Genomic DNA, 22,441 nt, shown 5'->3' on the forward strand with positions numbered 1-22,441 from the left:
TGATATAAGGGGAGTAACCAAGGACAGGGTAGAGACGAAGAGCTGGAGAAGAAGATTAACATTAAACAGGGATGATAGGCGGGAGGGAAAGGGAGAGTTAAGGGAAATTACATGGAATTGGAAGGTGAGCCTAAGGGTTATACACAATTACATATAAGAGGAAAGGAGGAGTAGGAGAAAAATTATATAAGTGGAAGAAACTATTTATAGTAGAGGGGGTGGAGAGAGAGAAGGGGAGGGGAGGGGAGGGGAGGGGAGGGGAGGGGAGGGGGGATAGTGGAGAATGGCATAGACAGCAGAATACATCAGTCACTAGAAAGGCAATTTGTAAATCAATGGAAATGTAACTGATGTGACACAGCAATCTGTATACGGGGTAAAAATGGGAGTTCATAACCCACTTGAATCAATCTGTGAAATATGGTATATTAAGAACTATGTAATGTTTTGAACAACCAACAATAAAATAAAAAAAAAAAAGAGGGCAGGGAAAGGTGGGATGCTGCATGCATACGAATGATGGGGCCTCCCACATAGAGGTGTCCAGCGCTGGACAGTCAGGGCTAAAGGCTAAAACTTGAAATTGCCAGGCTTTCCAGATAGGAGCTAAGAAAAAGTGGTCAGAAATCGGAGGATAAATATGGAACCCAAGTTCAGTGGGTACCATGGAAAAATGAGTTTCAGGAGAAACGCAGTGCTGACCACCGAGGCTACCTTGATGGAGTGTCCCCACACACCAGCAATGCACACTTATTAGAGAATTCAGATCTTATTGTGTACAGAAAGAAGCCAATGGTCAGAGAGGTTACAAAATATGCCAGGTTAGAAACTGGAAGGGTGGTCGGACTCCAAAGCCATGTTCATGACCTTGTATTTTCCTGATTCAGAGAGGCTGTATAAATTACCTGCTGAGAGCTCTCCCCTTTGCAGGTGGTGACTGTCCATTCTGGTGTCACCAAGGAAAAACCTAAATAAACCCTCTAGCTTCGCTGGCTCTTAGTTAACTTAAAATCATTCATTTTGGAAGTCACACAGCTGGCAAGACATTATTCACCTCCCACTAGCTCTGCAGTAGGTAAAGCTCTCACATGTGGGGTTATGATCTGCCTAGGTTATTTTTCAGGGATGTAAAGGCTGCTTTTACTGAAAACACTGACTCTTCCCTTGGGGTGGCCAATGTCTGGTGACTGGAATGAGATGAAAATCTTAACATCTCTGTCCTCCTATTGTGTCTCTCTCCTTTGTGGCCTTAAACTTTGGGTCAGAGTCTACTCAGCATTGCACGTAGAAATGTTGATCCCTTGAGAAATATTTTGTCCCAAACTATAACACAGGGTTAACTTGACCTAGATGTGGCTAGTCTCTCCCTCCCCTACACACACACACACACACACACACACACACACACACACTTCAAAGCTAAAGACTTCCTACCTGCTGCCATGACCAGAAACACTCAATCATGAAAGGAGTGAGAGGTGACACCCAAGTTCCTGGCAGATCTTCACTTGTTCCCAGAAAAGACACCAATACCCCTGGCCTTTATTAGCCTCTTCCTCTCCCATATCCGTAACCTCTCAAACCCCTAGAGTGGAGAAGCTGATTTCAGAGCAAAACTCTCCCTTCTTTATTCTTTGGCCACTGGATAAAGCCTTTCTTTGCCCCCAACACTCATCTCTTAGACGCTGGTCTCTCCAGGGATTGAACTTCCGGACCTGGGTTTGGTGACAATGGGACATCTTTGCAAGGACAATGATCGGCAACTCAATGAGAAGATCTCACTTTCCAGAAGATGGGTGGACAAAAGGGAAGCTAGCATGGGACAGAGAGAGGCCCAGCAGAGAGCAGAGCCAGCGAAGGGAGGCTTAGAAAGTATTTAGAGAAGGAGACTAGAACACGAAGTAGAAAATTAAGATACGGGAAAGAGAGAGCATGAAGAACTCGGGGGACGGAGAGCTGCGGCCTTCTTGCAGAAGGTGGAACGCCTCCTTCCTTGAAAGGGAGGGAAAAATTGATGAGCAGATCTTTCAGGGTCCAGGTAGGAAAAGAGTGTCCCCCCTCCCAGATGGTTCCATGAGAGAGTTTCATGAAAAGGACACCCAGAGAGGTGGTGTTAAGTCAGCCCCCAAGGATGGTGATACACCAGGGATTCGTGGGAACCAGAGCCATTTCCACCTTTAGAACGGGAAGGAGATGGAGTCACACTGGAGCCAGTGGAATTCCACTGGAACTTTGGGGACACGCTGCTGGAGTTTTAGAGGACTAAAGTTGCTGACAGAGAGCAGGGAACAGGGAGAAATAGGCAGCCTCTGCCTTTGCCTCACTCCCATCTCCTGGGAAGCCAGAAGTGCAGGGTGGCTGGTGAAGGGTCCCTGTGGGGAGGCAGTCGTCAGGCACAGAGCTGGCACAGAGAAGGGATCTGGGAAGGCAGGCGAGAGCCAGCACCTCCACCTCCAGTGGATACATTTGAAGATGAGTACAATCAAAGCATTGGTAGGAACTCAAAAAAGATTTTATGAATATGACACCTGATTTTCTCTGTGAATCAAAGGCAAGGTTTTACTTTAAAAGGTACAGGGTCCATTTAAATATAGAATCTGAGTTAAGGGTAAATGTAGAATCTTCGGAGGGGGGTGGAGCAAAGCCACTGGATGAGATAAAGAACAGGAGTGCTACATGGCATCGAGGTCTAGCCATGATTCGGGGTGCCCTGGCAGAGGTGGTCTTTTCGGCATTTGTGCATCTGCCCAGCTGTGAGCTGGAAGACAGGGCCTTGTTACAGATAGCTTCCTCCAGGATAAAGGCTGGGGGTGTGGAGGACTCAGGCTAGCAGAAGTCAGGAATGGGTGAGGGACAGGAAGAATGCTAGAGGAGGACCTGGCCACTGGAGGAGCAGATTCAGGACCAGAGCTCTCAAAGCCTCGTCCTTAGGGATGCAGATCCAGAGAGGTGCACAGACAGAAGCTGACGATCCCTAACCATGTCTCCCAAGGCATAGGTGGGGAGAAGGAGCAACTGCACCAAAGGACTTGAGGTTAGGTTCCCAGTTTTCTTAAAGCCAGAGATGACATCATCAGGGAGAAGCTGGGGATAGAAAGAAGGGAGCTCTCTCTCCACAGCAACATGGGAAGAGGTAGGATGAGCAGGCACTAGGGAAAGAGCAAATGAGAGCACACTTTGTTATAAGGAAAGAGGTAGGAGTCATACCTTGAATGGATGTTGGAGGAAAAGGTCCTGTATTAGTCAACTCTCCATCACTATAATGGAATATCTGACACGGTCTACTGATGAAGAAAAGGAGCTTTATTTAGCACATGGTTTTGAATATTCAAAGGCATCCGCTCAGCTTTGGTGGGGATCCAGGGTGAGTGGTAGCTGGCAGAGCACCTGTGGGATCCAGCAAGCGACTACATCTCAACCCAGGAGCAGAGGGTTGTCCTACAATCCCTTCTGAGGACTGTACCCTCACTGATCTAAGGACCTCCTCCAGGCAGGTACTGTCACTTGCTGAAACTGCCACCCTGGGGAGCAAGTTTTCCACACACAAACTTTGGGTGGACTCAAACCGTATCCAAACTATAGCAGCACCTGAGGTCGGGTGCCAGACCTGCTCTCTGCAGGGACCTGTGGGTGACTCAGTGGTCATTCCCCACATAGGGAGTGGGTGGGCAGAAGTGGTGTTGGAATATGTGGTGAGTACTCTGGGGCAGGTCACCCAACTGTGGGGCCCAACAGTCCTGGCTCCTTGTCCTCAGAGGCAGGCCAGCTCCAAGAGAGGGTCAGAGAAAGTGGCTCCCCAACCTCAGTGCCCCTCCACAGTGCTGTGTTTCTTGATCTCTCAAGTTCCATGTGCTGCAGTTTCCCACACCCACTGGGCAAAGGAGGACCACAGCTTCTCAGCGTCTGCTCACTGAGGCCAGAGAGGCTAAGTGACTTCCCAGCATGACACAGCTCACAGGTGGCAGGACAGGCATTCCCCACAAAGCCAGCCTGACTTCAGCACCCCCACAAGGACATTCCTGGGTGGGGGAGGGAGATAGACAGAGGGTGGAGAGTGTCCTTCTCAGCTCTGCCACTGCTGTTTCCATCTCCAGGGAGGGAGAATAAAACCACAGCCTATCACTGTTGCCATGGTGACCACGAGAGCGCACGGATTCCACCTGATATGTTTTATTATGGTTGGGGGGAGAGGAACAGGTCACTGCCAACTCTACCCTCCAAAAGAGGTGAAAGTAAATGACAGGGAAACTCTATCAACATCTTGGCCTAGTTGGGGGAGATGAGAAGGGGTAGGATGGCTTTCGTACACTTTGGAAACAAGAGGTGCTGTATAATACTCAGAAAAGAACTCCTGTTTCAAATAGAAGAATCCCAGGGAGCGATCCCTCAGAAAAAGGTAAGAGAACTACAAGGATTTGTACTCCACAGTTCATCTGTGAAGCTACTGTGGGCTTAGAAACAGTTCTTGACTCAAATATGAAAGAGCTTCACTTCATTTACAAAATTATAGATTATAGCTTTTCCTGAAGAATTAATTCATTTAAAGCATTTTTAATGAAGTCTTGTATTCCCTTTAGAATCTTTTGACTCTAGCTTTATGTAGAAACAATTTCACGTTCCTCATCTTTTCTCTAAAAGATACATTCATAGAGACTTCTCATATTACAATACAATCTCCATAAATATGTTCTATGGCTGGATGATATTCAGTGGAGTTGAGACGTTAGCATTCCCTAACACCTCCTATCAATGGACACTTCAGTTGATTAGAAGATGTCAGTATCATAAACATTGCCATAAGAGCCTTTGCACGCCCGGCTTTCTTTGTATCCATTGAATTATTTCTCAATATAGTCACAAGGGAAGGAAAATATCTGTATCTCTTAATTGAGATTGCCATGTTAGTCAGTTTTCCATCACTACACCAAAATGCCTGAGATAACTAGCTTATAAAGAGAAAAGGGTTATTTGGGCTCATAGTTCTGGAGGTTCTAGTTGAAGATCAGGTAAATCCATTGTCTTGGGCCTCTGGTGAACCTGCTAGATGTCAATGATGGGGAATGTGTAGAGTTAGAACCCTTTTCCTTTTGCTTTCATAGCCAGAAAGCAAAAAGAAAAGGTGAAGGGGCTGTCTGACAATCCCCTTTGAGGGTACACACGGCTCCTCCATGAGGCTCCATTTCTTAAAGGTTCCAGCACCTCCTAAGAGCAACCCCCGGGGATCAAGCCTTTGACACACAGGCTCTGGGGGACTTTCCAGATCCAGATCACAGCAGCTGTGTTTTATCAATTTTCACTACCAACGGTAATCACCACGAGCCTGGTAATTTTCTGCCACCTCAGCAACTTTGGTTCTTGTTACTTTTACGGTTTTTGTAATTGTCGGTGTGCCTCGTGTTGAGTAGTTGTAAGATGGCTATTGAAGGATTTGTGACATTGGATGGGCGGAGGCAGGGACGGACTTCCGCCTGCATCCTGACTGGTGGGCTCCAAAGCCATCGTGGGAAGACCTGTCGGAACTCAGGGGCCGAGGCTGCTGTGGACCTGAACCCTGCAGACCTTGGCCTCCACCTTGCCATCCAAAAGGGCCCAGGTTGAACCTCAGACTCACGGCCCAGGTTGAACCTCAGACTCACGGCACTGGGTTCCTGGTAATGTTTAGTTACTTTTAACTAAATTATTTTCGCCTGTTCCATGTAGATTTTCCCTATTGTTGTCAAACGTTTATCATTTTAATTTTTTTATGATAAATATTTTAGCATATATATACAATTATGCACAATATATAACACTATATATAAGTATTTATTGTTATATAAGTATTTATGTATTCTATATTATGCATTATTATTTACACATAATTATACTAATATATGTATTTTACTTATGTTGGCACAATATTTATGAGTATCACTTATATGAATTATTTTTTATCTATGTAGATAATGTGTTTTGATTTATATATAATTATATACACTGATATATGTAAAAACTCTTTATTGGTATAGTATTTATATATTATAAATAAATACTATTTTCTATTATAAATATTTCTTTCATATATTATGATTTGTACATAATTATAGAAACTAGTATACATATATAGCCTATATTTGTACAGTATTTACATATGTTAATTATACCTATTCTTTTTCTTTCATGTGGATATAAATTAAACATAATTTTAAATACTAATATATGTATAAAACCTATATTGGTATAATATTTATACATTACATGTACTATTTCCTATTCATATTATGAAATACATATAATTATATATACTCCTACTTATACTACCTATGTGGGTATAATATTGACATTATAAATCATACATCTTATTTCACTTTCATGTGGATGCAGTATGTTACGACTTATTCATAATCATGGTCTAATGTACCCATCAGACCTAGGTTGGTATGATATTCACGTACAGTATCTGCTGTTTCCCTTTCATAAGGAGAGTCAGTAACAGGTACACAGGGGCATCCATCAGTCAGTAGACACGGACACGCAGAAAGACACCTTCCATATGTCAGGGGAATGTAGACCGCCAGGCTCTGCCAAGCCTTGTCCATGACAAGCCGCCAGCAGTCTTTCCGTGTTCTCTGATTCTCCAACCTGAGTGAGCTTCTGAGTCCCCTGGTGGGCTTATCACACGCAGGTGACAGGCCCCACCTCAGAGTCTATGACTCTGTTGACCTCCACATAGACAAGGCCTGCTGACCACTAGCCACAGGGCAAGCCTGCTCACAGTCTTCCTGTCCAGGATCTGGGTCCAGTGGCCAAGGTTGAGAGGACTAGAGAGACAAAGTCCTGGTGACACTTCCTGGAGCTCAGAAGAACATTCTCCTGTAAATCCATCTTCAGCAAAGTTCCCAGCCTGGCCACCCGTCAGAACCACACAGAGAGCTTCCTAATCAAGAAAGCCAGGACTTAAACCAAGAAGCCCTTAAAACAATGATAATTACAAAAATACATGCCAGATCTTCCTTTAGGTACTTTAAGCACGTTTTCATCCTAATGGTGCCAGGATTATCATTATCTCTGTTTTATAGATGGGGAAACTGAGGCAGAAAGGGATTAAGTAACTTGGTCAAGTTCACAGGCTTGCTGGAGGCAGATGGAGGACCCAGCTTTAATCACTGTGACTTCAAGAGGAGCCGGTGACCTCCACAGCCTTCTGAGTTAGTAATGCCCAGTACCTGGGTAGAGTGTGTGAAGAGGAGTAGATATGATAAAGAGGCTTGCTGGGAAGTCTGCTTAAAAAGCAGTTTGACTGGGCTGGGGTTGCAGTTCAGTGGTAGAGGACTTGCCTAGCGAGTACCAGGCCCAAGGTTCTAGCCCCAGCATTCAAAAAAAAAAAAAAAAAAAAAAAAAAAACTTGACTGCTTTTCCACTCTACACATCCAAGCTGTCTTGCTTACTTCACCAGGAGACAGATACTTGTGCTCTAGAGATGGTAGATGGTAGATCTGTACTGGGAGATACCAGGTGCAGATAAAGATGGAGGCACCACAAGAAAATGGGGATTAGCCAAGATATTTACTATGAGCACATGATAAAGCTGGCTCCTTCCCACACTGGCTCTCAGAGCAATGTGGCAGGGCCTGCTCCTTCCAAACTGGACAGAGTTGGGTCCTTCTCTAGGGAACTGACCAGGCCTGACAGAGAGGCATATGATGAGGCCTATTATTATTGACAAATATCCCCTATGCATCCCCCTAGGTAGTGCCCCCAGCAGGAGCAACATGAATCTAGAGACCTAAACAAGGAGGAAAATAGCAGCTTGAAGCCAGGCACGGTAGTGTGTGCCTATAATCCCACTCAAGAGGCTGAGGTGGGAGACCCACTTGAGCCCAGGGGGTTGGGGCCAGTGTGGGCAACTCAGCAAGACCCTTTGCAAAAGGAAAAAAAAAAATTCATTTCATACCAGGGTTGGAAAGTCAAGTTGAGAAACTAGAAAAGAAAGCAAAAGTGCAAATTGGTAGAAAAAAGATAGGAAACAACCAAAATCCCAATCAGAAATTCCATCATCCAAATTATAAGAGTTACACAAAAAAAAAAAGAAGAAGAAGAAGAAAAGAGAAAAGGGAGGGGGGAAGTCATCAGGGAAATAATCAAAATGTTCCAGAACAGAAGTAGTCACGCACAATACTACAGGTGCTCACTAGGGGTAGGAGAAGGTGTTTGAGGACCCTGGGACAAACAGGCTGTGTGATGTGGGCAGGCCTTCGTCCTAGGGACACGCACTGAGAAGCAGCTCACTGATAAATAAGCCAGAATCAGGGATCCTGAGGGTCTTAGCGAGCCAGACTCTCCAGTCCCAAGGGAGGTGATTTCTGACCAGAATCACTGAAGGGCAAAGAAGAACAAAGACCATTTTAAACACTCAAATTAAGTACACATCCCTTTTCAGGCAGAAGCTATATGATGTCCACCTAACAGAGGAGGCATGGGATCCAGGAAATGCATCCAAGCAAGAAGAGGGAGAGGGGATGTCCAGGGTGAGGATGAGCGAGACCCCCAGATGGCCACCGCCAGAGCAGGCAGATGCACCAGGGGTGTGTGCTCCAAGTCCACCGCCTAGAGTGAGAGGCAATTTAGACTGCTGGCAGGGGCTTGGGGTCTGATCATGATAGGTGCAAAGATGAGCCTGTGATCGACTAAAAAGACAGATTTTAAGCTCCAAGGGACATAAAGACATGGACAGAAAAGACAAAAAAATAAAAAAAAAAAATCTTAGGGTGCCATGGGCTAAGTTCTAAGTAACATGTGCATGATCAGAAAATTGTGAACACTGAGTGTGTCTGAGGATCCTGCACCCACAGCTTCAACCAACATTGGAGTGAAATGATTATTTCTGTATTCTAGAAGATTACCAAAAACAAAACTTGAATCGGCTCTGCACCAAGCACGACCCTGAATCCTCAGGTGGAGAGGTGTGTGAATGTGGCACTAGATACCAGTCATCTCGGTGCTTTACAGAATATGGAGGATGTGTGCATTGGATGGAAATGCTACACCATTTTGTAGAAGGGCCTTGAACATCTGCAGATTTGAGTATCTGTAGGGGTCCTGAAACTGATCCCCCTCAGACAAACAGAGATGACTATAAATGTGCGGGGAGAATGGGAAGTTGGGAAGTGCATCTGTGTGGTGTGAGAAGATATTGTAGATTTCAAGGAATCAACAGATACCAAAGAGTAATGGAAACTCATGTTGCTGGTACATGAGATTTAGGAAGAGAGGGTCAGGGGCTGCCATTTCTCCTGACATGCTCTATAGAACTGACCCATCCTCAGTTTGCACACATAATGTTAGCCCACAGGTTTATAGATCACGTGCTCTAAGAGAAATCCCAAAGGAACAAATGTCTTTCTTAAGGCTCTGATTCTAACAGTTCTGTATCTTGTGATCCTGCCAGTAGGAACCGGCTGCAAAACATATTTCTAGATATCTAAGTAAGTGAACTGTTGGATAAAATTTCTTATGATTGTCTGTCTGCGTGGTGAGAGTCTGCCAACACTGATGGCTGGTTCTGTTGCGGTTGATGCTGGTGGTTCTGTGGGCTGCTTGGGCCACACCTGTAGGCAGTGTTGAAGGCCTTCCATCCTCAGAGCAGGGCAAGGGGGCACGCAGCGCACTCAGTGAAAACCTAACCCAATGGGAATGCAAAATGGTACAGCCGCTTTGGAAAACAGTTTGGCAGCTTCTTAAACTGAGGGCTTGGAATGTAATCAGTGGTGGAGCGCTTGCTTAGCATGTGTGAAACCCTGGGCTTAATTCCCAACATGGCAAAAAAAAAAAAAAAATTAAACACAGATTTATTCATCCACCCAACAGTTCTACTCCTGGGACTCTACCCACAATACATGAAAAAATGTCATCTGCAGAAGACCTGTGCCCAAACATTCATAGCATCATTATTCATAATAGCCTCAAAGTGGGGTCCACCCAAATGCCCATCAATTGCTAAATAGAATACTACTTGGTAATAAAAGGAGCAAGCTACTGTTATATGCTACAACATAGATGGACCTCTAAAACATTATGCTCAGAGAAAGGAAGCCAGACACAACAGCCCACAAGCATGATTCCATCTGTGTCAAGTATTCCCATGAGGCAAATCTACAGCGACAGAAAAGAGATCACTGGATGCCTGGGGCTGGGGCCTGGGGGGCCAAAAATGGCACAGAGGAACTTTTGGGTGGAAACATTTAATGTTCAGATTGTGGGGATGGTGGTACCCTGTAAATATTCTAAAAATTATTGAATTGCTCTTTGATATCAATCAATCTTGGAAACAAAATCTGGTTTTTTTGTTTGTTTGTTTTTTTGTAAGTGCCAGAAAATCTAATTTTTAATAAAAAATAGAAAGACATCACTTTGTATAAAAGCTTGGGCATTCTGATGCTCCCAGTGCTATTATGAGCCCTTGAACCCATTTGTTCCTTTGCTCACAGAACAGCTATGTGGGGTGGGATGGATTGAGACGGGGCAGGAGAAGATCTGGCAAAATAAAGAATCTGCAATTTTAGCAAATGAGAGAAAATTATTGTCCCTTTTAAAACTGGAGTATACTATACTTTGAGGTCTCTCTGAAGAAGCAATGCCCATGACATTCAATTCTGCTGTAAAAAATCTTTTTGGGGGCACCTCTCCACCTTAGTCAGGGGTGGGTGGGGTAATGACTCCCATCTGAAGATATTCACAAAGGTGCAGAGTGGAGAGAAATAATTCACACCATAATCAATGAAAACGGGTTTCCAATGTTAGTCTCCAATCTATTAAAAGTCGTTTTTTTAAATATGTTTTAAAAGTTGAGTGATTTTTGTGCGACCTTCTCGGAACTGCAAATTTCCCTGGTTCGGTTTGGCTTTCCTGGAAAATGTTATCAAGTCATCAAAGAATAATGGGTTTGAAGAGTCAGGATGGGCTTAGGGGGAGGACGGTGGCCCACGGCTTCACCTGAGATGGGTCTTTTGAGCGATCTTTTGAGCACACAGGGCATCGGAGGGCTGATGATAATCTTTATGTAAATAATATAAGAATGCCAGAGTGATCTATAATAATCTGTAACATTACAAGTGAATCATGTAAAAGAATCTGTAATATCCTACATGAAATACTATACATGAAGAGTTTCCTGCGCTGAGCCTAGGGCTGACATTTGATAATATTCAGCTGTGATGGCAGGTTAGCTTTGCCGGGTGGTTAGTTCCCTCCCTGAGTCAGACGTTTACAAGAGGGGTGTGACGCAGGGGGAAACAGCCCTTAACTTACCTGCCAGTAAGTTGATGTCAGGCAGAACTCACTGCCTGGTATTACCTCCTATAATGGTACAGTTGACTTAGGGAGGGACTGAACATGCAGACCCCCGTGCCTGGTTTGGCATTACCAGGAGAGACCAGGTTATGCTGTGATAACAAAAGACCCCCGACACCTCTGTGGCTTACTGACTGCCCTCTCCACACCTTCGCCCTGGGTCAGATCAGGCTCTGTTCTCTGCCATCTACTCTCAAGGACTCAGTAAACAGAGCAGCCTCTGTGTGGGACCCTGCACACAACTGCATTCAGGAGCAAGGACCCTCCATTTTCCACCAAGAAATGACACAAATCAATCACCGCATTGCTCATATTGTACCAGCCAGGGCAAGTGACAAGGCCATGCTGAGCTCAGCAGAGGGGAGCTACACTAGCCTCCCAGCATCTCCGCTCTGCCCATCATGTGACCCAGGCTCCTTCACATCTCAGGAAAGACCAACCCAGTGAATGCTCAGGTGATGGAATGAATGAATGAAGGCTGAACACTAAAGCCGTGCCGTCGGGGATTGAGCCTGGAGAGGCCCAGAACCCTTGCCATGAAAGAGTGTCACCTGCCATGCTCCGGAGCCCCAGGGCCTGCTCCCCTGATCCCATGACCTAGTGAGAAGGTCAATGTGGAGCAGGTAATCATGAGAGCACTGTGAAATGAGAAGGGCAGGGCTTCTGCCGCCATTTACATGGGCACTTAAAATATAGACATGCAAAAAAGAAAATAACCACTGCCAACATTCAGTGCACCCTTTCATCCTCTGTCTATAGTTTTGCACATAAATAAAATCACCTTGCTTTCACCTAATGATAACATGAACATCTGTCCTTACCAACAGATATTCTTCTAAGCAAACAGGGTTCTTAATCTGGGGTCCATGTAATTCAATGGGGGGAAAAAACCGAATCCTCATAACTTGGGATTTACTGCAGGCAACAGCCACGTTAGTTGATGATCGGTACAGTTTTTAGATACATTTTTTAAAATCCTTTATGTTTCTCACTATCTCAAATTACAATAATAACTACCACCACTCTATCTAGATATTTTATGAAACAATAAATAAACTTCTAGAGTTGTATGTGACTTGTATTTTTAAAATATAATTGGTTGCCTTTGTAATTTCTTATAACTTTTATTTTATGCATCCAAAAACATTATTATGTATAAATATATGCTGGATTTTTTTCATGAAAGGCAAACACTCCACCCTTAGCTACATCCCCAGCCCAAGAGACTCACTTTAGACAGGCATGGGTTGAAAGTGAAAAGAATAAAAAGATATTCCATCCAAATAGTGACCTGAAAAAAGCGAAATAAAAAGGAATATGAGAAAATATTATGAATAATCATACACTAACAAATTGAATCAACTAAATGGAAATGATAAATTCCTAGAAACCTATGAACTACCTACCCTGGATCACAAAGCAATAGAAAATTTCTGCAGACATAGAACTAGTAAGAAGATTGAATCAATAATCAAAACCTCCCAACGAAGGAAAGCTGAGGACCAGATGACTTCACTAGTGAGTTCTAAAAAAGAAAATCTAAAGAATTAGCACCAATCCTCCTAAACTGTTCCCCCAAAAAAATTAAAGAGAAGGGAATACTTAAAGCCAAAGAAAAAGGGAACCACAGGTAAATATCCCTGAGGAATACTGATGCAAAATTCCTCAACAAAATACTAGCAAACAGTTGGGCGTGGTGCTGCACACCTGTAATCCTAGCAGCTCGGGAGGCTGAGGCACGAAGATCACAGGTTCAAAGCCAGCCTCGGCAACTTAGTGAGGCCCCAAGTAACTTAGCAAGATACAGTCTCGAAATAAAAAAATAAAAGGGCTGGAGATGTGGCTCAATGGTTAAGTGCCCCTGAGTTCAATTCTTGGTCCAAAAAAAAAAAAAAAATACTAGCAAACAGAATTCAACAGCTCATTAAAGAATAATACACCATGACCAAGTGCGATTTATTCCTGGAACACAAAGATAGCTCAACATACAAAAGTAAGTAATGTGATATGATACCATATAAGCAGAATGTAAGAAAAATAACCCCACATAGTCATCTCAATGGATGTAGAAGAAGCATTTCACAAAATTCAACACCCTTTGTGATTTAAAAAGACACCCAACAAACTAGGAATAGAAAATAAATTATCTTAACATAATAAAGACCATATTTGGAAAGCCACAACTAACATCATTTTCAATGATGAAAAACTGAAAGCTTTGTTTTTAAGTTGAGAATCAAGACAAGAAGGCCCACTGTTTACCACTTCTATTCCATATAGCACTAGAAGTCCTTTATAGAGAAATTAGACAAGAAAAGGAAATGAAAGGTATCCAACTAAGAAATGACTAATACAATGAACTCTGCAAATGACACAATCTTATATGTAGAAAACCTTACAGATCACACACGCAAATGTGTGAGCATGTTAGAACTAAGAAATAAATTCCGCAATGTTTCAGGTTACAAAACCCACCCACAAAATCTATTATAACCAGTAACGGTGGCACATACCTCTAACTCCTGCAACTCAGGAGGCTGGGGCACTTCACAGCTAGAGCAGGATTCAACTTTGAGGCCAGCCTCAGGAATTTAGCAAGATACTGTCTCAAAAAATAAAAAAGGACTGGGGATGTAGCTCAGTGGTAAAGCACCTCTGAGTTCAGTCCACAGTATCTGGCCCTGCCCCGCCCCACAAAAAATCAGGAAAGGTTCAACTTCTCTCTTATAAGGATCTGGCTTTCCCAACACCATTTGTTGAAAACACTTTTTTTTCTCCTGTAATTATTGCTTTCGTCTTTTTTTAATATTTATATTTTAGTTGCAGATGGACACAATTTTATTTTATTTTTTTAATTTTTATGTGATGCTGAGGATCGAACCCAAGGCCTCACATGTGCCAGGCAAGCATTCTACTGCTGAGCCACAACTCCAGCCCCGATTCTTGCTTTCTTTAAAGATAAGTTTCCTCTTCATCTTGGGTCTACAGAACAGAAAAGGGAGCTCTGGAAGGTATATATTATAGGTTAAGTCCATTGGAAGAAACTACCATTTCTGTTCCACTTCCAAATACTGCTACCTTTTTGAGGTTGGTAGGTTTGTTCACAGTGCCGAGGAGGAAACCTAGGGGCTCAGGCACACCTAACAAGTGCTCTAACTGAGCTTGCCCACAGCCTGAAATATTACTATCCTCATGGGCCACTTACTTAGTGTTCATAGGGTTGAGACCACTTGACTACTGGGGACTTCTTGTGGAAATCATCAGTTTGATCAACATTTATGAAGTGTTTCCTGGCTACCTAGTAGCGTTATGAGCATAGGGATACAGCAGTAGTCAAAGCAATGTCCTTGCCCTTAGGGATTTTTTATTGTAATAGACATGGGGTTGGAGAAGCCAGGGTAGATTCCGAGAGCAAGAGTTAGGATGTCCAAGAAACATTCACTACAGTAAGTAAACACCATCTATAATAAACCCTATGCCACTTGTGTAGGTGCCAAGGACCTTTAGTAGTCATATTATGAACTGCCTATTTTTCTTTTTGGAGTATTACGGATTGTCTTGTGTACACTAAGCAAGCCCTCTACCACTGAGCTACGTTCCCAGAACTAGAATTACTTTTAAAAAGAGGATTTATTTGACAAATCAATTAGTACAGATTAAATTTCGTGTATAAGTTATATAAATACTACTTCTCAATGAAGATAACTTTTATAAGGTAGAATCAAATACATTTTAATAAAATTAGAAGCTTTTTGTCACCATCATAAATATCTGAGATAATCAACGTAGGAGAAAGTTGTCGTTTTGTTTTGTTTTTACAGTTTTGGAGGTTTCTGTCCATGATTGATGGGTCCTGTTGTTTTGGGTGCGTGGTGGCACTTCATGGCTGGAGCAGGTGGCAGAACACAACTGCTGTCTTTGTGGTCAGGATGTGAAAAAGTGCAAGAGACCAGAGTCTCATGATCTCCTTGATCTGAAGACCTCTCACTAGGCCCACCTCTTAAAGGTTCTACCACCTCCCAGTAGTGCCACTCTGAGGATCAGGCCCCTGATAGATGCAGAACATTCTAGACCAAAACTATAGGAATTGAGCACCACAAAAATAAATTAGGGAGATATTAACTTTGGCTGTAAAAAAAACCCCACAAGATCAGAGCATTTCCAGATAGACTGGGTGGTTAGTGGGGAATGGAAAGCAAAGAGGGGTAGGAGGGCATGCCTGCTTGTAGGAGGCACTTGATGATCAACCTTTTAGGTGATGGGCAGAGGGGCAGGGAGGCTTCAAAGTGGGGTGGGCAGTATGCAGGTGTTCATCTGAGACATCCTTGAAGGGTCTCCAGGAAGGCTCCACAGGTAACCCCAGAGAAGTCGTTTTCCTGGTAAAGTAGTGTTCTTGTGCACATCTGGAGAGATGGTGGCACGTCAGCTGGTGTTGAATCTCAGTTTCAGCATGAGGGGCCAAAATGATGAGCTTCACATTCAGACCTGGATGGAAATTTTGCTTAGGAAAGGCATTTCATTATCCCAAGTCTTTGTTTCATTATCTGTGAATTCAAGAATAGAATCCGTCTCTTAAAGTTATAAGAAGGCATCTCTTTTTTCTTTAAAACTTTCAATCATTTGTTTTGTTCCCAGACAGGGAATTGGACAAAACTTGGCCATCTCTATTTCCCACCGTGCCAGCTGAGGTGTTAGAGTCTGTAAACAAGTCAGGATGGCGCCTGGCAAAATGCCAGAGGGAGTGGTTTGTGAAGTAAGGCCAGTGAGCCATTAAGTGTGGAGATCCCTTATTGGTTGACTGCTGTATCTAGTTTATGCTAATTAAGATAAGCTGTGTGGAATGCATAAATACCCCTCCTGTCCTACAATAAATGGCTCCCACTCCTGCTGTATCAATGTACACAAGTTGTTCGTCAACCCCCCCCCCCCCCCCCCGGCTATTTTGCCCAGCCAGCTGGGCTGCGGCACTGAGGCAGAATGATAGGTGTACTCATTGGGTGTACTCAACAGCATCGTGGTGCTGGTTGTTGGCTAGTAGCTCAGTTGGAACTTGTCTAGAGCTTTGGTTCCTCTTCATGTGGGCCTCCACACTGCTGCTTGAGCTTCCCTACATCATGGTCTCCAAGAGCAAAGTAAAGTCTATCTATCTATCTATCTCTATCATTTATCTATCTACCTACCTGATTCCCCCTCATTCCACCTCCTTTTCTCTTACCCCCCCAGGCTTGACCATATAACCAATACAATTCTCTGAGTTCCTAGTCATTTAGCTTTTATGAACACATTCCTCCCCCTTCTGATATCCAACCTGGCATTAGTCTGTTCTCAGCTTCCTGCTCTGGCTGACATCTTTCCTGACTCCCTCAGTCTTGATTTCTGGTATTTATCTTTGGCTCGTCTCCAGTGTCAGCTTTCACATATTGGGTAGTAGTTTGATTTCCTCCTTCACCCATGATTCTTTGGAACTGATCTAGTTTACTTTCTGGCTTTACTCCACACACTCTTCTTTCCAGCAAGTAGTTTCTGCTGGGTCTTTGCTTTCATTTTGCAGCACTTATGTGGGGCAGGAGCTTGCAAACAACAACAAAACAGTTGGGTAGTTGTAAGTAACAGTACCAGAAGGATCAAGGATTCAGATGCACTTGTCAATATGTTGGGCAAGACATTTACACTCTTTCAGTCTTGATTTTTTTTTCATTTTAAAATGGGTCTGGGTGTACTTGGACAGGAGGAATGACTTCTAATGTTCTATAACACTGTAGGATAACTACGGTTCACAACACTTAATTGAATGTTTTGAGCAGAGAGGATTTTGAATGTTCCCAACACAAAAGATGATCAACCTTTGAGGTGATGGGCAAGCCAGCTGGCCTGATCATCAGACCAGGGTATGCATTACATACATGTATTGAAATATCACACAGCATCCCCACAAATATGTAGAATTATATGCCAACTGAAAATTTAAAAACAAGCAAAACTCCCAAATACTAACAACTTTAACAAAAAAAAAAAAAAACAACGAAGAATACAATACCACTTGCTGTGCTGTTATGAGGGCTGAAGGAGAGAGTTCATGCTATGAGCCTAATTGGAGGTCAATGAGTATTCATCTCCTCCTCCTTTGCCCTCTCCTCCTGGCACATGGAAGAGCCAAGTGCTGCCTGCTAAGCAGGTTGTTCTTGTCAATGCTGTCTGCATCGAGGGGACTTGCTGGGGTGAAAGTGGTGGAGGTGGCAAAGGTGTGGTCAAGGCTAAGCACAGGGATGCTGGGGTGCCACCCAGCAGAGCCCATAGGGTGTGGCTGTGGGTCTGATAGCATCTGGGACTCCCAGTCAAGGCTGCAGGCCTGGAAGTGGATGCGGCCATGACAGCACTAAGGCTGGACCCCAGCAAAGCAGGATGTGAGCAGAGCCCCTGCCTCCTGGCTGATGAGGAGCTGAGTTGCTTCAAGCATCACTGGGAGCCCTGCAGCAGTGTCAGGGTGCGTAGATGAGAAGAGGGCTCCGCTGGTTCCTCCTTAAGATTAATTGGGGCATCAAGTTTGTTATGGTAGGTTGTGAGAGACTCGGAGGGGGTAGGAAGTTTTCAGTCCTCCAGTCTGGTGACTTTGGTGAAAGAGCTAGCGGGGATACAATTTGTAAGATTAAGAGAAACAAAGTCAGGGACAGCTCTCGGCCCAGGCTCCATTCTTCTTTAAAAGCTTCTACAAATGATTTTTTTTGTACATCTCACTGTAAGACTCGGACAATAAAGGCAAGCAAAAATAGAAAATCAACATTACCTGTCTTTAAATGTTGATTCATATGCAAACAGTGAAACTCCACACCATGTTCAACCACAAGATTGGGATCCTAATTAGAATAAATTATACTCCATGTATGTATAATATGTCAAAATGCACTCTACGGTCATGTGTATCCAAAAAGAACAAATTTAAAAAGATATAAAATTACGAAGTTGGTTTACAGCTTTTCTTCCTTTCACGTGCACATATGGCTACATAGGATTTCAGTATATGAATTTACTTAATTATTCATAGTTAATTAATTTTTAATTTACTTTTTGTATACCATTTGTTTAACCGACTCTCCATTTTGAACATCACATTTCCAGGTTTTAAACATTCCAAAATCTGACTCTTGATTATTCTTGGGTCTGAATCTTAAGGCACATCCCTGGTCATTTTCTTAGAATAAGCTCACAGAATTAGAATAGCTCTGAAGGCATTTGATATCAAGTGACAAAACACCATCCGCATGGTTGGACTAATTTATATTCCCTTCAGCAAAGTGTGAAGCTGTCAGTTTCCTGAGGCTCAGACCACCAGTTAATTTTATTAAGAGTTTTTCTCTCCAAATTTTGAGTGAAAAATAGCATGGATTTGTTATGGATGGAATTGTGCTTTACCAGAATTCATATGTCAAAGCTGAACCCTGGATGTGACTATAGGTGGAAATGGGACCCTTGAGGAGGAAATAAAAATTAAATGAGGCCAGAGCCCTGATCGGATAGGGCTTATGAGAAGAGGAAGAGAAACCAGAGTGCTCTGTCCCTGTCCTTATTTCTGTCTCTGACTCTATCTCTCCATGCATGAGGAAAGGCCATGTGAGAATGTGGCTGTCTGCAGGCCAGGAGGCAGGCCCTCAGTGGAACCCACCCATGCTGGCAATTTGATCTTGGATTTCCAACCTCAGAACTATAAGAAACAAGTACTGTTGTTATTTCAGCCATCCACCTGTGTTGCAGTATTTTTGTTATGACAGCTTGGGCTGACTAATACACACTTTGTTTTACTTGCATCCCTTTGTATGTTCATTATGTTCTGGATACAGGTCATATTTACTTATGATTACCTCACTGTAATAAAGGCCTAAGTTCAATGCTTCTGGGAAGCAATGGAAACTTTTACGAGGTGGGGTCCAATGGGAGGTCTTTGGGGCATACTGTTGCAGGGGGTTCTGAGACACCCGTCCCCTCCTCTTCCTCTCTTTTTTTATTCTACCTAGGATCTGGGCAGTCTTTCTCTGCCACGTGCTCCCACCATGATGGGCTATCTTGCAACAAGCCCAAAAGCATCAGGACCAATCAGTCATGATGTAAAACCTCCAAAACGGTGAGCTGATGATCTCAGTTCCTTCTTCCTCCTGTTCTTCATCGTAGATGATGTGGCCTACAATCTATCTCAGCATGTTTAGGAGCATGAAAAAGAGCAAGTTCTAGAGGTATCTGGCCAGTACCTGGCCCTGAAGATTCCCTCCAGAACTGCTTCTCAGCCTGCATAGAATAACACACAAGAGTCCTCTCTGAATGCTGCAACCACCACACAAGTCCAAGTGCTTATGGTGAACTTAGACTGACCCGATGGGTAGAGAAAAACTTGGGTTTAGGATTTTCAAGTGGATATTTATTTAAACTGCATTTTCATTAAGCAGAGAGTGAGCTCAAAATCATTGAGTGAATGATTTCAATTTAGAAAACTCATTAAAACTGTGTTTACAGTTATGCATTTCAGGTTTTAATCTACCCTGCTACATTTGCAGGTGACCAGTGTTCCTGCAGGCAGAAGCCACACAGAGGCCTGGCCCTGTGCCACTGCCCTCATTGGACACCCTGCTGACAGCAATTGAAAAATGCCCTCACGCCCTGCTGGACTGCTCCATGGGGTGGTCGTGACATTGGAGGTGGAGTCACCTGCCTGCAGAGCCATGCCTGGAACCTCAGGCCATGCCCTGGCCTGTGGCCAGGCAATTCTCTCCTCTCTCTGGGGCCTGCGGCTCTCATCTGTAAATAACTGGCCTGGGAAGGAAAGGGAACAAAAGAGGACTCACGACCTGGCCTGGTGCTCTCCCTTGCTCTGGGCTCACCCTCCTGAGACTGTCTCTGATGACATTTTGATAACACTGTGTCTAGAAATCACATTTTTCCCCCTGGAGACTTAAGACTCAACACATACATGCACACGTGTACTTGGGTGCTCACAGACAAGCACACATGCACACACACACACATGTACACACGCTCACAGGTGTGTACACATATCCACTCACCCACACACATGCTCACACACAAACAGCAACATCAGACCTGAGACCCAGATTCTGATTTAACTGATTGGAGTGGGTCCTGGGGAATATTTTTTTTGTAATGGAGCATGCACACAGATAAACCCCTCAACACCATGAGTGTCACAGCACACACCCCATCAAATGCAGCAGGGTTTCATATTATTCACAGATGTTTCTCACAATGGATTGGTCGGAGAAACCTATGAATGACAGAAGTCTGGCAGCTGCCTCCCAGGAACCCACTTGGTTGTGTGCATGTTGAATTAAATTCCTCCTGTCTGGATTCACTGCTGCTTACAACACAGAACACAGCCTATGCCACCCCTGGGTCCCCACCTTCCTACTGTCCCCCAGGCTTTCTCCAATGGGCTCACCGATGGGGAGCCCGGGAGAACGGGAGACAGGTGAGGGGGTCAGGACACCACAGCCTGGCTGGGTCCCTCTCTGCTGGCCACTTCTCTCTTTTTAAGGGCAGTCCTTTTTATAAGACCCCTCCTCTTGGGCCCAGAGGGGGTCACAGCTGCACTGTGATGACCCCAGGGTGTCTTGCACCAGTCCCTGGGGATTCCCTAGGCCATATTTTTGCACACTCTCTTTATTAGACCCTCTTCCGGTCACCCTCACGGAAGACTTCTCATCCACTTTATGCTGGGACTCTGACCCGTAAGATTGACTGAGATGAAGGACACAGCTGTCCTTGTCCCTGAGACCCCTGTGGACTGCATGTCCCAGAGGGATCTGCATGTAAGCTGAGTCAGGGGCATGGACAACCCTGCTCACGGTGTCCGTGGTCAGGTGAGGCCGTGTTTTGACCTTGGGCAGGAAAGATGATCAACATGGAGAAGGTGCTTCTTTTGAAACGCATGGGGAATAATTTTTTTAAATGTGGTACTCAAAAGGGAAAGCCAGAGGAGAAAAGCTCAGAACCATTGTATGAATGAACACACACACACACACACACACACACACACGTGAACACACACACGTCACAGTACCATAACACAGCAACACATCTTAGCCTAAGACACACTCCTTCAGGAGGTGTCTGCAGTAGGCAATAGAGAAAGAAACAGACAGGCAGGTAGCTCTGAGCAGGACAGCAACACAGAACAAGAGAAGCTTCTTCAAACAGATGCTAATCAGACCCTACACATTAACGAGTATGACAAATTCAATGCACTTTACTGGAGGTTCAAAACATGCATTTTATAAAGATGTGCTAGGTGCTGTTTTGTGGTAGTCTGTCAATCACAGAATACCTCTTCCAATATTTTCATTGTCTTTGTGTTTTTGCAAGAGGCTCAATTTTGCCCAAAGAACCTGGAATTAATTCCTTCCACTCTGTGTTATGGCAAAACATGTGTTACCATGGTTTCTTAAAACAAAATTTCAATTAGCAGATGGAGCTACAGAGAGGAAAGTGTCTTATTGGTGCAGAAATTTGGAACAGGATTAAAGCTAAAATAAACACATTTCAAAAAGTCCTACCATTTAGAATTACAATGAATAACTGCCAACAGCATGGTGGTATATTAGTTATTGTGTTAAACATTCTTAATTGATATGTATCTTATAAAAATTAGCGAAGTCAGTTTACAATATGTTTTATTTTAGTCAATAATATTTTTAAACTTAAGAGAATGTTGGATGGAGGTAGATAAAATGCAGGAATTTATTTAGAATTCACTGTAGATGATTATAAACCATTGGAACATTTTGAAAATGTTGAAATGAATCAATGGAGATAATCTAAATTGTCACCAGAATTTCAATTAATTTATCTTGTAAACTATTTTAAGCATTCAGAAATGACAAGGTAAGACTAATAGTCTATGAGTGGTTTGTTATCATTCAAGATCTGTCCTCCCAGAGCAATATCATTTTAGCTGAACACATGCCTATTTAGAATGAGGACTCTGTTTCCCCGCTTCCCTTGCAGCTACACATGGTCATGTGACTAATATCACCATGCAGGTCAGGGTGCTTCACCTTTTTGGAGGCTTCCTTAAGTTCTGCACCTTCTTTATTCATTTCTCCTCTTTGGT

The 22,441-nt window shown here is 43.6% G+C and overlaps 1 protein-coding gene across 1 annotated transcript in view; it reads right to left on the reverse strand.

The window, feature by feature from the left end:
• The window catches only part of LOC308631924 (methylglutaconyl-CoA hydratase, mitochondrial-like), a 182,146-nt gene that overhangs the window by 132,413 nt on the left and 27,292 nt on the right, over positions 1-22,441 (reverse strand). The window lies entirely within an intron of this gene.

The sequence above is a fragment of the Spermophilus citellus genome (assembly GCF_964194105.1).
Source record: "Spermophilus citellus genome assembly, chromosome: 12".
Lineage (NCBI taxonomy): Eukaryota > Metazoa > Chordata > Mammalia > Rodentia > Sciuridae > Spermophilus > Spermophilus citellus.